Here is a 17,243-nt window from a genome sequence, read left to right on the forward strand (position 1 = left end):
GTGTGGTGTGCATAGTAACCGAGGAACAGAACTTGCTATTATTTAAGCACGACAAATAAGGAGCCAGGGATTTAGTAGCTCATATCTTTGGAATTGGTTTTCTAACGATTCCTTTCAGCCATCATAACATTCCCTAAGTCCTTTTCACAGCAAAGCAATTATTTAAATTAATTATTTAGCAGGCATCTCCTGGAATTCTAGACGAGCACAGTCAGGTTGCTGGAATCTTGAGGGAATTATTTTCTCTCTTTGCCTCCCCTTCCTTTCTTTCTTGCCACCATCACCCAGACAGACGCACAAGATTTTTGATTAAATGCTAACACTTGTGAGAATCATCAATAAAAAGAATGGAGAATGCGAGCCAGCTTTGCAGAAATTCATTAAGCGCTGTACCGGAGATGACTGCAGGTGTGCGTTAATGAATTACATGACTATCGAAATGCAATTAAATGCAGCTGCATATGTTTACAAAACTACAGAACCAAATTACAGGTATTGCTGGCACCCATAATTCATCCATAATTGACAATTTTCATATTACTGGAATAAGGAATCAAGTCATGCAGATGATTACTGTATTTGCCTTTGAGCACCGGAGACTCAGAGGATCATTTCTTATGCAGCACCATAAATGAAACAAATTGCATGCTTCCAGGTTAGATGTGAAAGCAAATGTACCACTGAAAGATGCCCCCGCTTGCCTCCACCATTTCCTCAAAGCACCCATATCTTTCAGCCCCGATGTAGCTGTCAATGTCAACTCATAAAATGGGATGACAACTGGCATCACCTGAATAAATGGCTAACATCTGGCAATTTCTTCCAAGCAGAAAAAGGTTCATTGTGAACAGCTCATAATAGCATCTTCACTCAATTCCAGAGAAGATCCTGAACTGAAGTACTCTTCTTTGCACATGCAGATCACTCCATCTTCTGAAATATATTGGAATGTGCATGCAAAGGAACTCTAGATGCCCTCTGTCAATCAATCTGATCCTGGATTGAGCCAATGAGAAATCGACTCCACTATCCCCTTTCACAGAGTGGCCAAACAGATTCTCTGGAGGCCCACAGGCAGGTGTACAAAGGCCAAAGCCTCATCCTGCTGCTGCTCCTCCCCAGCAAATGGCATTCTGAGCCTTACCATATCTGACCATGAAGCCAGAGTGGTAGAGTGTGCAGAATGCTGGACCAGAATACAGAAGATCTAGGTTCAAATCCACATCCAGCTATGAAATTCACTGGGTGGCCTTGCATCAGTGATCTTCTTTCAGTCTACACTACCTCACAACATGCTGTGAGGACAAAATGAGGCTGAGGAAGAACCAAATCTGTGGTTCTGATCTCAGAGTATCTGTATAGACAGGTTGCTATCTAGTAAATATCCACTGATGGACAGCCATTAAGTCTGAGTCAATTTCTAATTGGCTCAATCCAGGATCTGTTTTTAAGATGATCTAAACTGATAGCCATGACCAAATTCCATGGGGATGAGCACTACAAGTTATATGTTGCATGAACAAACACTTAAGCCATTTCCACACATCTTTAAAGGGATGGCAGACAAATGGAATGCTGGCAACATCTCCGTTTGCAAAATAGATCTGAGCCATTTGGCTTCCATTTTTTCAGTGCCTTTTCTGGGACTGCAGAAAGTGCATTCCTAAAAAAGGCGCCAAAAAAACAGAAGCCAAATGGCCCGCAACCATTCTGCAAAGGTGATGTCTGGATTCATAAGGAAAAGCTACCAGTGTTGGGTGAGTGGGCCATCCCTTTAAGGGCATGTGGAAATGTCCTTATTCTGTTCTGAACCAATGGTCCATCAATTTCATTGTATGTCTTGGGAACAGGAGGAAAAGTTCTTTCTGTCCATTTTCTCCTGACTCTTCATAATTTGATTAATTTCTGTCATATCTCCTCCCCTTGGTCATCTTTTTTCTAAATTGAAAAGCCTCAAACTTTTTAGTCTTTCCTTGAGAAAAAATCTCCCCAAACCTTGATCATTTTGGTCACTTTTTCCCACACCCCAAACTTTTTTGTCTTTCCTCAAGGAAAAATCTTCCCAAACCTTGATCATTTTGGTCACCTTTCCCCACACCTTTTCTATTTCAACAATATAGAGGCAAAAACTGTATTCAACATATTCCATATGTCGGCTCACCAATACATCTCTATACAAGAACATTGTGATACTGGCCATTTTATTTTTGGTCCCTTTCAAAGTACTACTTAGCACAGAACTTGTATTTTCCCCTATTACCACATGGTGAGCCACAATTTTTACTGAGCTATCAGTCATAGCCCTAACAGCTCTTTCCTAATCAGTCTTTGCCAGTTCAGAACCCTTAAGTGTAAAGGTAAGGATTTTTTTTGCCCCTAGTGTAGCTCAGGAGGATTTCTTTATTTTGAAGGATCAGACATATTTTTACTGCATGCCTCCAGTTCCTTCTAAGGCTGAGACATGGAATCACAGCAGGTGCAAGCATAACTCTGGATTCCAATGTTTAACTTTCACTGGTGAATAAACCCATAGAAAATATGGCTGCCAGTGCAGGGACTATCAATCAGCGCTGTTCTGTCGCATCCAAGTGGTGGCCTGAGACAGCAGAATGAGGATGCATAGACACATCTACATCGTAAGACTGATTGAAACTCATGTCCACATCCAGAGTCTAAAGTGCTGACAAAGAGCCCTAAGCACAAAGCCAACATCTTTCCTTGTCTCTTACATCATTAGGAAATCATAATGATTTATCTTAGCTGGTCCTGATCCTCCTCCATCTCCTCTTTATTAAGGCGAGATGTGTATTACATACAAGTTTACCTTGATAAGTTAATACATAGAGATTAAGAGTTTGGGGTGAGACAAGGTTAGATGTCCCAACAGATGAGTAACAACTTCATTATAAATACACAAGCCTGTACTCTTTGTACACGCAAGCATTTGTGTCACTTTGAAGAAAGATATAAGATGAGGACTTGACCATGGGAAGGGGGGGTAGATCAGTGCAAAGAGTACATGCTGCTGCCTTCATGTCCACCTCAAGTTTTTCCCCATCCACACTGGACTTCTTCATACCAATAGAAACCATTAGTCCTGGAAAGCTCATTTGAAAATGAAGTTGACAGGTCTTCTTAAATCTTCTGTAATAATGCTGGGATTTGGGCTTGTTCATTTAGAAGCCCTTTGGTCTCTGAATTGTTACAGAAGAATATTGTTACAGGGAATGTTGTAATGCTGATTTTCAAACTAAATACAAATACAAGCTTTTGCTATAATAACAAATGGCAAACATTTAATAAGCTTGATGTTAACTTCCTAATCTGGTCCTTTATTATCCTATATAACAATGTGTTAGTAATATGTTCATTTAATGTTGATTAACAAAAAAAAAAGTCAATTGGAATTGTCATTTAAAACTTACACATACTTTGCATTTCTCTCTCTCTCTCTCTCTCTCTCACACACACACACACACACGCACCTCTCCACTTGTTCCTTTCTCTTTATCCATTATCCTTGTACTGGTTTAACTCTGTACATAATACTTACCGACTTAATTCAATCGCCAGTGACTCTTGATAGACATTTCCAAGATAGTATGGGGCACATTAAAATGGTGCCCCCAATCTTTTCTTTCATACTCTTCTACACTCTTCATAAAATCCATGGGTGCCAATTAAGAGACTGAATTAAAATTTAAAATGTCATTTTTCTGTAGAGTTAATGCGCCTTTCTTGACTTTAGCTACATTTTTTTCAATACTGTAAGATAGAGTTGCCAGGTCCTCTTACCCTCCTGGTGGGGCGGAGGGGCAGGGAGAGGAACCTGGCATGTACCTTGATGATTGGGGCCCCTGTGAAGCTTGAGATCATGCCCACCGCTAGGCACAATGATGTCCCTTCCGGAATTGACGCCACTGCACCCGGTGGGAGTGCACCTGCTGTAAACTGGCCCAGGAGGTTTTTTTGCCTCCCAGGCCCATTCCTCAGGCCTTCCCCTCGCTGGCCAAGTAAGTGTCAGTGAAGGGCAGAGGCTGGGAGCCGGGCATCCCCCACACCCACCAGGCATCCCACACACCTGCCAGGGGTAAAGGCCTATTGTCTTAAATGATGGTCCAGGCTAGCCCAATCTTGTCAGAATGAAGCAGGGTCATCCCTGATTAGTACTTGGATGGTAGACCACTAAAGCAGTCCAGGGTAACTATGCAGAGGCAGGCAATGGCAAACCACCTCTGAATATCTCTTGCCTTAAAAAATGTACAGAGTCACCATATATCAGCTGTGACTTGATGGTACTTTCCAGCACTACAATCTATACGAGAATTCTAAATTATAAACACTTGATAACTAAGGATAATTTCAGTTCTTCTGTGTTCTCAAGATGTTTCATTATTGATATCTTCCCTAAAACAGATAACACTTCCCTTTATTGCTAAACAGGAAACATAGACGAAGTCTCCTGAAAAGAAAGATGTGACATAACCAATTACTGGTCCATTGTGACTCCATTACCATTACCATTTCTGGCCACAGAGTAGATATAGAGGAGGCAAACACAGACTCAAGTTGAACCCATGTATGTATTCAAGTGAGGTTCTGATTAATTATGAACCAGTTCCTGAATCTCCTCTCTCAAATAACTTTGGTATGAGCCAAGTACTTCCCACACATCACTTACTCCTGTTCCTTTTAATTAGAGGTGCTAGGGATTGGACCTGAGACCTTCTGCAAACAAAACATGTGCTCTACCAGTGAGACACAGCACACTCCGGAATGGATGCTCTGAAGGAGCATGACCAAATCAATCCCTTAAAAATGGAGGCACTTCAAAAATTGTGTTTTGAAATCAATTATAAATACCAGGATATTAGAAATCTGACTTCTGAAAAAAGAAACTGGACATATAAGTAGTATGGCACTGAGCTTCTCTGTAGATAATATGATGATCTTATAATCCCATTCTGATAAATGTTTTAACTCCCAGCTAAAGCATCATGCCATTCACACATTCCCTACTCCCCCTACCCTACTGCTTGAATGATTAAGCAGAACACCCTTAACCTCACAATCCGTGAAGGGTTTGGCTTGAATGTATTTTCCCCCAAGAATATTTTTTCGTACGTGATTAACTTTGATGTTACAGAGTTTGGCGATGTGATTGTAGTATGGTGCAGTGGTCAGAGTGTCAAACTAAGACTGGCAATGCCTGGATTCACCCTCTACCCAGCCTTAACAATCTCTGGGGGAACTTTGACCAGCCCCCCTCTATCTCTTTCACTCTAACTTTTACCTCACAGTGTTGTTGTGACAATGATGGAGATCCACATATGGTACCCTGAGATATTTATCTCAGGGTACCAAATACAAATATGAAACACTGCAGGAACAAAGCATAAGTAATTAAACATGACATCTTTAATGACATGTAAATTACCCAGTAGGGGCACATGTACATCAACAGACAATACCCAGTAGGATAGTGTTATACCCTGCTGCGGTACCTCACCAGGCTCCACCTCCAAATCTCCAGGCTTCCATTTCCTCCAAGGCAACTGTTCTCTGTAGTCTAGAGATCAGCCATAATAAGCCCCAGCCACGAACTTACAGGGGTCGGCATTATGGAGCCATGCAGCAGGGAGAGGAGGAGGAATAGCATCTTCCTCCCCGGCCAGCCCCAGTCAGGCGACGCGCGTGGAGGCAAGTCGCTCCGTGTAATTTAAAATGATCCAGCCAGCCAATTGGGGCTGCTGGCTGGGTTTGAAAAGGGTGGGAGCTGTTGCTGGACCTGAGGGGAGAAGTTTTCCCTCAGGTCCTCTCATACCCTATATAATTGGAGCCGGGCCGGGACCCAACAGTCGGCTCCGGAACAGCGATCCCCACCCACCCTCTGTTTTATTGTTATTGTTGTTCATCTGGTGGTTCGTGTTCAAAATTAGCGTAGTTTGGGTTCTGTATTAGACTAAGGTTGCTAGGTTTGTTTCAATTATGCTAGAATACCTATGAGCATCTGTAAGTGGTTGAGCATGGGAGAAGGTTCTTTGTTCGAGTCTTAATGAGCTAGTCTGTCACAACTTGTGTTGGTGGTTTGGACGTTGGGCACTGATCCCTTGGGGGGGGGGGAAACAGGGCCTACGTGCACTGTTCCCCCATAGATGGGGATCCCCGTAAGGGTTCTTGGACCAGGCATGGCAGCAGCAAGCCCAGCTTGGGGGGTGATGGAGCATGCCTGCATCCAGGTGACAGGGGAGCCATGCAGAGGCTACCGTCCAGTGTGGCTCCCACATCCATCATCCCATGGTTTCCCCTTTCAGCAGGCAGGCTGAAGGGGTGAGGGGTCATTGGCTGGCAGGCGGGTCAGCCGATGCTGGGATCCATGCCCTACGCAGCCATCGCTCCTTATGTTCGGTAACTAATAAAAGTTGTGGCCTGTTTTTCCTCCAACAAAGCGTTGCATGTTTTATTCCTGCACAGCATCCCTAGCCAACTTAAGCTGGCATCGCAATGGGAGAACTCCATCTGGAGAATGGCAACCCTAGCAGGGCTCAGGATTAGAGATGGGCATGATCCTCATTACGATCGAAAAAAACCCACGATAATGGCGATCGCGCGATCATGACCCAGCGGATCGTGATTGTCCACGACCAATGATCTAGCAATTGGGAGGGGCCTGGATCGGGGCGTCCGGCCTCGGATCGGAGATCCAGACACTCAGGTGCCAGCAATCTATTCCCCTGGCAATGGAGCCAGGGGAATGCCTGAGCTCTGTTTGCCCTCCTTCTGTCGCCCTGGGAACCCGAATGGAAGCCCAGCTTTCCTTGATCAGCAGGGCTTCCTTCCAACCACAGAGCAGCAAAGTAGTCACAAGTTGGGAGAAGACACCCAGGGGAGGGAGGGGGAAGGGGGTGTTCTGTAGCCATGGACACTCCAATCTCATCCCTGCAAACCCTGATAGGCAGCTCTGACGGCCAAACACAGGCGGCCAAACACAAACACAGATGCCACTGGCATCACCCACCGTTCCTGTATCGCTGGGAACAACGGGGCGCCCCTCCACTTTTGCCTCCACGATCCATGATCCACGGATCGGGAACGGGAGATGCTCAGTGTGGATCGTTAATTCGGGATCATCGCTGGCGCCGATCCACGATCAGCTGGATTGTTATTTTTTTTTGGATCGTGTCCATCTCTACTCAGGATGCAGATATTAGTTGGCAGGCTGCACAGTACAGCAGGAAATGGTCCTTCAGGTTCCTTGGCCCTGGAGGAAGGGCAGGATTAAAAAATAAACATATTGACAGATAGATTAGACTAACCGCTACACACAGCCATCAAAGGAATAATTAACCCGTTCTGACCCTGAACAAAAACTAGTTCTATATGCTGTAGGTGGGAGGTTTTACTAGCTTTGCTGAGTCTCTAAATGACAGAACACAAATATGTCACAGTAGATGGCTCACACCAATGGCAGTTGCGGCTGCGCCACTGAGGAAGAAAGCCATGTTTCTTGCCACAGTATATAAAAAAATAGCCTTCTGCAGTCATATTTCACCACTGACAGTCCCAGTGTCCCCGTTTAAAAAAAGAAACACTCATGGATCCTAATATTCTGTCCTTAGTGAATAATAAAATCAATTTTTACATTTGTACGGAGGTGGTCAATATTCTTTCTCTCTATACCCCATGTGGAGAACATGGTATTCTCTTCCCATTTCCATTATCATCTTTAATAGCAGGACAATCAAGGCTCTTGTAAGCGGATCGCATTTGCTCCGTCATTTCAGGGGCACCTTTGTCTTCATTATACAAGAGGCAGGATGTATTCACTGCTGCCATTTTTCAAGTCTGAGCTCACAGACTGCTATTTTTTGCTGTTGATGGGTTACTTGTGCACAGTCATATGGAAGCATACGCAGGCACACCCAGGCAGGTTAAAGAAATAAAGTCAATAATATACCCATGTTTCCTCCACTTCAGTCTTACCAAGGGATCAAAATACATGCCTAATATCTTAAGACAAATTTACAGTTCCCGCATCAACTGGAATAAATAGCATTAATCTTTAAGGTGCCACTAGACAACAAAATGATGCCTCTATTTAGATACTATGAAGTGAATGATCTTCAAACTAGTGGAAGGCTGTTTAGGGACATACAGGTCAAAGCCAGAAGACAATCACAAAATACTGAAAACTATTATGTAAATGACAGTATAAATTAACATGTTATTAACAAACAGATTATTAACAGATTAGTAACTTTTAACACAGCAACAGTTTTTACCTTGAAATTAAATATTCTAAGGTAGAATACATTCCCCACGAGGTTAGGAACTGCTTCAGCTCTCATAAATCTTCTCATTCCTACAACTGTTCTTAGCAAATAAACCTGGAAATGTATTTAATCATTTAAAAATCAACTTGTGTGGAAAATCACTGGGTTAATTCACATCGCTACAGGCTCCATACTGGGTTCTTGGGAATACACAAGCATCACTTAAGAAATGAAGTAGAGGTAGGACTATGTTCTATTTAAATTTGGTGCCATTATCTTTAAAAATAGCTGTGCCAGACCCTTAAATTGATTCCTCCATTGAAAATAATGGTCCTGAAGTACCCCCTCTCTCACACATACACAAAGCACATGGATTTGAAGCCTGAACCCACTGTCCTACCCAAAATTTGCAAACATCACTTAAGAAGCATGATGCCATTTTTGTAAACTTTTGGACACAGGAAAAAGCCTGCCATGTCTACCTGTCTTTGGTGCGTTAGCATCTTTGCTTATATGGTTCAACTCCCCACATATTTATTTATTTATATCTCAATTTTCTCCACAATATGGATCCAAGTGACTTAAAACATGTTCTGTTCCCCTCCATTCTATTCTCACAACAAGCCCCCTGTGAAGTAGGGGTGTGCAAAACAAAACAAATGAGCTGGAAATATACCCGGAATTAGCGGTTTCATTTAGTTAAAGCAGCTTCCAGAATGGTCAATCAAATCCAGGAAACGAAGCTGTAACGAGTCTCTCCCACTGAAAAGTTTGGGGATTTCATTTTGGTCTAGATGGTCTAGATGGAACATTGACGCATTTGGTCTTAAGCTCTTATCTAATTAGGGCTGTCTATTTTAAAAAAGAAAAAGACCGACCGCCAATTACTCTCAATGCCCAAATTTAGCTCTTTCACAAATAAATACCTCCTTTTTACTGTCTAAATTATCGACTGCATTAACAAACACCACAAAACATATGTAGATAACAGACTCTGCCATTACATTGTGATGGGGGATTAAACAAACAAGCCTTGAGAAAAAAAAAGAAACTAGGAAGCTAATCTGTTCATATATTTCACATAGCCAAAAATGAAATCTGACAGCAGCATGTGTTAAGAATATCATATTAAATAAGCATTTTCAAGTTTAAGAAATATTGACAGTCCTAAGCTTTACTCATTACTCCTCCCCCCCATTTTAATGCAGGCTTCATGGCAAACACTTTTCATCAATTGGTCCACTATTATTAAATTGTTTCCTCCTAGAATTGAACTGAGAAAAGACTAGTACATTGGTTTATGGGGCTATCTACTAAGGCAGGAACTGCCAGACTTTAATGCAGGAAATATCCTCTGATTAACAGGAAGTGTAAACCATGTATTGTAGTCATAAACTGGTTTGAGAAAATAAACTGGTTTGAATCGTAAACTGGAAGTTGAGAAAATCATGCCTCCCCCCACATAAATCCTTCCATCTATGGAAACAGTCCTTTGAAGCCAAGCTCATATTGTGCATCTTCCCACCTTCTATGACCCAGAAATGGGGAGAGAGGAGGAAGTATGTGTCATATTTCTTGTCTCATTTCTCACTGTAATGTGGGCCTATTGTTCTGTCACCAGTTTTTGAACCAGACTGACCAGATTTTGTTTACCAAGGTTCTTATTATATTCATCTTCAGCTGAGGGCAACAAAGTAATTTTGACTACGCATACACAAAATAAATCCAATATATAAGGGCCTTTTTCCTGTCTGTAGGAGGTGGCAGGTCTACTGTAAAATAACTATGGTCTCTGTTACTGTACAAACATTAATAAAACAAAGGCTTGTATTATTAAAGGTCAGTCTTATTCAATATTTTATTTTAAGCATGGTATCAAATCAAGAATGCCTATTGATTAGTGATTAGCTATATCACCGCTATATGCTATATGTTTTTCTGCTATATGTTCAGATGGTGAGCCAATTTCTCAGGTTCTGTGTTATAGCCAAATCTCTGAGAAGAAGTCAATGGCCCTGAAGAACTCTCTCCATGCAGCCAAAATTCCATCCTAGCTGCATTTACTGTGGTAACAATGCCTCATTTGCAATACTCTGGCAGACAAAGAACGGAGGCAGGTGTCCCAAGGAAAAACAGCCAGAATACACTGGAACAGTAGAAGATACATGTGGACATGTTTCAAAATCTATATGTAACAATTAGGGGGGGTACCATATTAGCATAATCCTGTTATGGAACCAAGGTTTTGGATGCACCTTATTAATTGAAGTACTTAGCATAATGGTACATCCAGAAGGTTGGTTCTATAATAGGTTACAAAAGCAAATTTTACCAGTAAATTAAGGATGCTCAAGTATGCCGTTTCTTTCTTTCTTCTTCTTGCGAGGTAGGATGAGATGTTCCGCATGCAGTCAGAATTAGATTAAGCTTTGCCCTGAGATAAAGTGGACCAGCAACCATGGACTTAATGTATGGACCTGGCTCGCCACACAGCCTGAAAGTGGCCACGTATAGAGGATCAGTTCTATATTCTTATGGGACCCTAAATTATTTGTGAAGTCTAGTTGGTGAGGACTCATAAGGGGACCATTTCAACTTTTGATCCCAAGCAGTGGAACTTTCTCTCTGAGAAAAGGCATTTTGATTCCAGTAGAGGCTCAAATATTTTAACTGATAGAAGGTTTTATTCTGAGGTGATATGTTTTAATAGCTTTGTTGATGTGTCATGTGGTTCGAATAGCCCAGTTTAGGAGCTAAGCAGGGTCAGCCATAGTCAATACTTGGATAGGAGACCACCAAGGAAGACTGAGGCTGCTCTACAGAGGGAGGCAATTACTCATTTCTTGCCTTGAACACTCCCATATGTTTGGTGTCTCCTATAGTTGGTTGTGTCTTGATGGCACATTCTTCTTTTTCTTCTATATAGTTTGTGGTATTGTTAACAGCCAAGTGTTCCAAAAATCAAAAAAGCAGCATACAAATCAGCTAATTAACTATTTAATTTGGAGCCCCTGCAACAGTTTTTATGTTAAAGAAAACATTGGGCAATCCTTTGAGGGATCTCCAGAGCATGTAGCTTGGGGAGGAGCTGTGGCTCAGTAGTAGAGCATCTGCCTTGCAGGTTCAATCCCCAGCTTCTCCAGATACTTAGGGTTCCCATTCCCCCAGTGGGAGTGGAGGATCCCCCTCTCCCACTTTTCATCTCCCACCACTACTTACCTGGCTGGTGGGTTGGGGGGAGGCAGGGAACATGCCTCCCAGGCGCACTCCTAGGGCTGGTGTGTGGATGTCACTGACATCATTGTGCCACCATGAGAGTGCTCCAGCACTTTGCAGTGGGCTAATTTGGGCCCCAAACAGGCTGAATTGGCCCCCAAATTGGCCTGCTGTGAAGCATGTGCATGATCTCTGCCTTGCACGATGATGTCACTTCCAGGAAGTGATGTCATCATGGTGTGTGACTCACCAACAACCATCTAGAAGGTAAGCACCAGGTTCCCCCCTCCCACTGGGAGGGTAAGGGGACCTTGCAACCCTACAGACATAGATGATGTAAGAGACCTCTACCTGAGACTCTAGAGAGTCATTACTAGTTAGTCTGGACAATACTTGATAGACTAGCATCATGACTCAGTAGAAGGCTACTTCTGGCCTATAGTGAGAATGTGTAAAGAGAAAGACAAAGAGAGATTGTATCTTAGCTCATTTTGTTTAAATGTACGAATTTGCACAGAGCTTGCTAAGGTTGTTTTTTCTTTAAGCATGCCTTGGGCAACTGCTTTTTTATTTCTTTATATCAAGTGGCCTCAGTCATATTCAGCAGGAGGTCAGAGGACAGTTATCTCTCAAGATAGCATTTTCGAATTAATTACCATGGAGCACTGAAGTAAGTGACAATAAAACCATGGAAGGGAAATAATGGGAACAAAGGAAATTTTAACTCAAAGCTTTGCGCACCAGAAATCAAGATTACTTACATGAATATGATCCACAGGCTACCATTTCAACCCCAAATATAGGAGAGGAAATGTAAACAGAAACATTATTCTTCTTTTTGTTAAAAGTGTTATATATTTTTTCTTATGTTATTTTTACTTGATTCTGCAGTCTGAAAAACAAGAATATTCTGCCTTAAAAGCTAAAACTTGGTAGGAATTCTTCTGTGAGAACTTCTCCCAGCTATCGTATAATGGCAAATAAAATGGCTTTGATCCTATGAATGAGTTCTATGCATACTAGTCTCTCCTAAGAATGTGCTTCCTCTTCTGCTAAAACTTCCATTTGCCTAAGATCAATGGTTTTTAATGGGCCCTTGTGCAAATGGAATGGCAGAGTCATCTAGTACAGACAAAATTCCTTTATAGAATCCAAGGCATTGTGCTCCCCTGAAAAAGACATTTTATAAGTGGGATAAAAATAAGTTGGAAAATGTTGTTTAGAGTGATGCCATTTCATTTCTTACTAGGTTTTCATGGCGAGTTAATTCTTGCCAGCCTTACTGAGTTCAAAGTAGGGATGCTTGTCCAGTTTGGCTCACATCCTGCTTGCCAGTAGCGAACAGGGAGCTGATTTTTCAGCAGACTGTTCATCTACATAGTGTTGGCTGTACAGCAGTAGACATGGGCACAAACCAGAAAAAAACCGAACTATGGGGTTTGTGATTTGTGGGGTTTCCACGAACCATGAACTGGCACAGAATTGGCCCAGTTAAGAACCAGTTCGTGGTTCATGGGGTTTAAATGCTCCTTTCAGGCAGAGAAAGGAGCATTTAATCATTTAAAGGGCCCTTTCCTACAGCTTGTAAGGGGCAGGACCCTTTAAACTTAAAGGGCCAGTATTAAATGTCCATTTAAACTGGCCCTTTAATACGAACCAAATGAACCAGTAGTCCAGTTCGTGGAAGTTCATGGAAACGAGCTTCCACGAACCCTGGTTCGCAAACCCCGAACCGAGCTGGTTCATGGGTTTTTTTGGTTCATATTTAGGTTTGTGCCCATCTCTATACAGCAGATTACTTCACCTTAATTATTTCTTAACAGTGCACTACAGTGCATTTGGCTTTTCATATTCTCACAGAAGCCAATTAAATTCTATTTAACCCCTTCCCCTTTGCTGTGCTGCTCAGCAGCAACTATTTAGCTAGTTAAGTTAGTCACAAATCATATCAATTAGCCATAAATAAATATTGCATTTTTTAAAAAATCCTGCCATTTGGTGTTCATCTATATAGTCCTTAATGACGTTAATGGCTGCCAGTATTTAACACAAAAACTGGTAGAACTGTTGCTGCACCCCTCCCTGGGTCAAGATTAGGGGTGTGCGTCCCAAAATTTCTGAACCAAAAGTATACACAAAATTGCTGTTTCAGGTAATTACCATGATCTCTGGAAGGTTTAACACAAATCCAGGATTCTGAGGCATTATTTTTTTTTTAAAAAAACATCTCTTGAAAATAATCCATGTTCATTTTTGTGTTTGGGTGCTTACCATCATCACCAGCAGGTGCTTGTATTTCTTTGATTCACCTGATTTCCTAGGCAACAGCATTTCTCCCTTCCAACTGGATCTTTGCAAGGAAGCAGGAGTGCAAAATCACCATTGGAGACAAGCCCAAGAGAAGGCCTGAAATACTGCTCTGAGCCGGTTGGCATGTAAAAGAATGAAAGACCCCCCCCCCCCCACACACACACACACCAGAAAATCCTTAAATAGTAGTAGTAACTAATTAACATCCCTCTGCAGTGGATGCCCAGCATGCAGCTATGTTCATAGCAATTGGCTGATTGAGTCATCAGTTGGCTGATTGAGTCATCACACACACACATGCTCTATTTTGTTTTTGACAAATTAAAAGTATTTTCAAAGATTGCAGTGATGGGGCCAGCATTAGCACACAGCAAGGTGGGGCAGCTACCAGGGCCCATCATTCCTGGAATGGTCCGCTGCTGCTAATTCCCTACCCACGTATGTCCTCTGATGCCTCCATCACACCTTTCCACTGCTTGCTTGAGTGGTTGGTCATCTCTGCTCCCAGCAGCATATGCTGCCTGGTGCTGTTGGAGAGGGGCATGTGGGTGGTCCACAAAGCATCAGCATTCCTGGTGGTCGTGGCAGTTGCACTCCTAGCTGCACCCACCACATAGCACCATTCGGGAAACGGCATGCAGGCAGTGTGGGCAACTGTGGATGCAGGTGGTGAGAGAGCTTGCAAATGGGCAAAGGAAGGATGTACAGGTATGTAGAGGCATGTGAGTGGGAGGACAAGAAGGAGAGCATAGTAGTGGGCATAAGGGGGCCTCTGAGCACTGTCTGCCCAGGAGGACCATCTGAAAATTTGGAGACAGTCCTGCTTCCTTACTTTGTGAAAGCAGATGACAGACCACAACAAGGAAGGATAGCAAATACAAAGTTTTCAGCAGAAAGGTAAAAGAAGTCAATAAATTTATTGTCTGTAGCCATAGGCCATCAAAGGTTACAAAATAGGTAAAAGAAAAAAATGGCAATCAGCAACTGTTAAGAGTATGTAAAGAAAATGGACACAGCCAGGATTTTTTAAAAAAACCTGGCAGCCCATACAATTCTGTAAGGCCACACCATTTTCTCCTTATAGAGTAGAACAATGTGCCGAGGGGCACCTGCTTCAGGGGTCTGCAAATGAAACCCTTTGTTCATTCTGCTCGAAGCTTAGTAGGTCTTTAAATTAGAGCGAGAACTATTTTCTGTTTAAATTTGGTACCATTATCTTTACAAATAGTTGCACCAGACCCTCCTGTTGATTCCTCCATTGAAAATAATGGTCCTGAAATGCCGGAAACACCTCCCCCCCTGTCAACAAACACACAATAGTCAGGGCCATACTGTCCTACCCCAGATTCAGGAATAAATGGAAAAGCTGTATTCTCCAAATCCCGTATCCAAAATTAAAAAGAATTTTTTCTTGCAGCACACCCCATTCAAGATACAACTCTGTTGTGTGCCATAACCCATTAGTTAAAACCATGTTACCATGGATGCAGGATTCTGCTATATTTCAGCAGCTCCAGCCCAACATTAAAATGCTACTGAATGGACCAATAATAATCCAATTTCAATAGTCACCCTCCAGTTCAGAGAAAATGGTTTACTTTTCCAGTCTTACATTGTTTGGTTCTACATGAGTAAGACTTCTATTTAATACATAATAATTTAATACATAGTAATTAAACAGAAGCCTTGTTCATGTAATGCCAAACAACGTAAAGACGAGAAAAGAAAGCTATTCTCTCAGAATTAGAGGATTAGGTGTGAAACAATGGTTTCCTTGTCAAATGGAGCAAAATTGTTTTGTGTTTGTCCCTCATGACTATTGCCCTGAATAGCTACAAAATGTGTTTGCATGGATTGTGGTAATCAACATTGTGCCACCTGCCTGTGTGGCTTTATCTTCATGCCAGAGGCATTCCAAATAATGAGTGACGCGACTCCTAAGGAGGCAGCATCCTTGGCAGGAGAATGCTTCACCTGCTTCCTTATTATATAGGAGACACGAAATGAGAAATGCCCCTTAACCAGGGCTGACCCTGATGGTGTTCACCTGAAGGAAAACAGATCTGTAAAAAAATGGGTGAGTTAGGAAAATTGTGGTGTTTGCAATTTCAAGAAAACACACGACAAATTTGATTTTGTAAATGTCTAGAAGTGGAGTCAAATGAACAGTGCTTTGTTTTTCTTAGCCCACACTGGATTTTGTAGCTGCGTGTGCTGGGTATCAAATGAAATAGTCCAACTGAAAGGATTACTATCTCCTTCCAATTATTTGAATATATATGCAAGTTGAAAGTGACCTGATGGCACATAACACACACACACACATAATGTGAACAAGGACTTCCACGGTGTTTTAGCCATGTTTGTTTGCTGGCAACCCTGATGAATTCACAAGTCACTAGGCTTTTCTATCAGTTGAGACCTCTCCCAACCACAGATAACAACCTTGCTATTCTTTACACCAAGGATTACTGGTAGCACACGATCACAGTTTACTAGGTTGCTGTTATTACATATTCTGTGGTGTCATAATAGAAGGGCCGTGCATCAAATCAGCTATGTTTTGAGAACATGTGCTGATTGTGTGTCTCTCTACATGAGATACCTGACATGTGAAGAACATGTGTCCGGACATGCAACATTAGCTAAGAAGAGTAGTTTAAAAAGACAGAGCCAGCAGCAGGGCAAAGGCTTTGCTATACACTGGAGCTGTATGAAGGGGCTATGAAATGCCAGAATGGAAACTTCAGCCCATTATAACCTCTCCAGGTCCAAGCTCGGCTCTGGAAGGCAGCTCCAGCCCATTTCCATTCCATTCCTCTGGTTGCAATCCCACACAGTTTAAGATTGGAGAGGTGAAATTGACAGAGCCTTTGGGACGGTGAAGATAAAATTAACAAACCCTCTGAGGAGCAATCTCCGCCAACCCTGTCTTTTTAAACTACGCTTCCCAAGTGTCTCCCTACACTTGACAAACACTTGCCAAGGCATCTCATGTAGAGAGATTAATTATGTCTGCACAGTCAACGACAGTTGTCATTTTGCTGCATCCTCACAATTTACTGGGTCAAATTACAGTAGTGCAAAAATAAACATATTTGCAATCCAATGTAGATCACATCTGATGATCAAACTCAGTTTTGGGAGACAGATGGACAAGACACATGGGACTGAAATATCAGAAAGCAAAGCAAAGCAGCTCTCCACCCACATGAATAGGATCAAGATGACCAAGAAAATCAACTTTTTTGTAAATATTTTCCCCCTATTGGGTGGGTTGGGCAGATGCAGTGGGAAAACAACCATAAGAAAGCAATGAAAGAATGTACATGCACAAAACATTTGTAATACAATTTAGAAAAGTTTTGAGAGCTTGATAAAAAGCAACTCTGTGGTTGTTTGAGGCTGTTGCTTGCAATATGTGATCAACCTGTAATCTGTGAT

General features: G+C 42.1%; 1 protein-coding gene across 1 annotated transcript in view; it reads right to left on the reverse strand.

Moving 5' to 3' along the window:
- The window catches only part of TAFA1 (TAFA chemokine like family member 1), a 458,533-nt gene that overhangs the window by 340,599 nt on the left and 100,691 nt on the right, over window positions 1-17,243 (reverse strand). The window lies entirely within an intron of this gene.

Source organism: Eublepharis macularius, chromosome 4, assembly GCF_028583425.1.
Source record: "Eublepharis macularius isolate TG4126 chromosome 4, MPM_Emac_v1.0, whole genome shotgun sequence".
Lineage (NCBI taxonomy): Eukaryota > Metazoa > Chordata > Lepidosauria > Squamata > Eublepharidae > Eublepharis > Eublepharis macularius.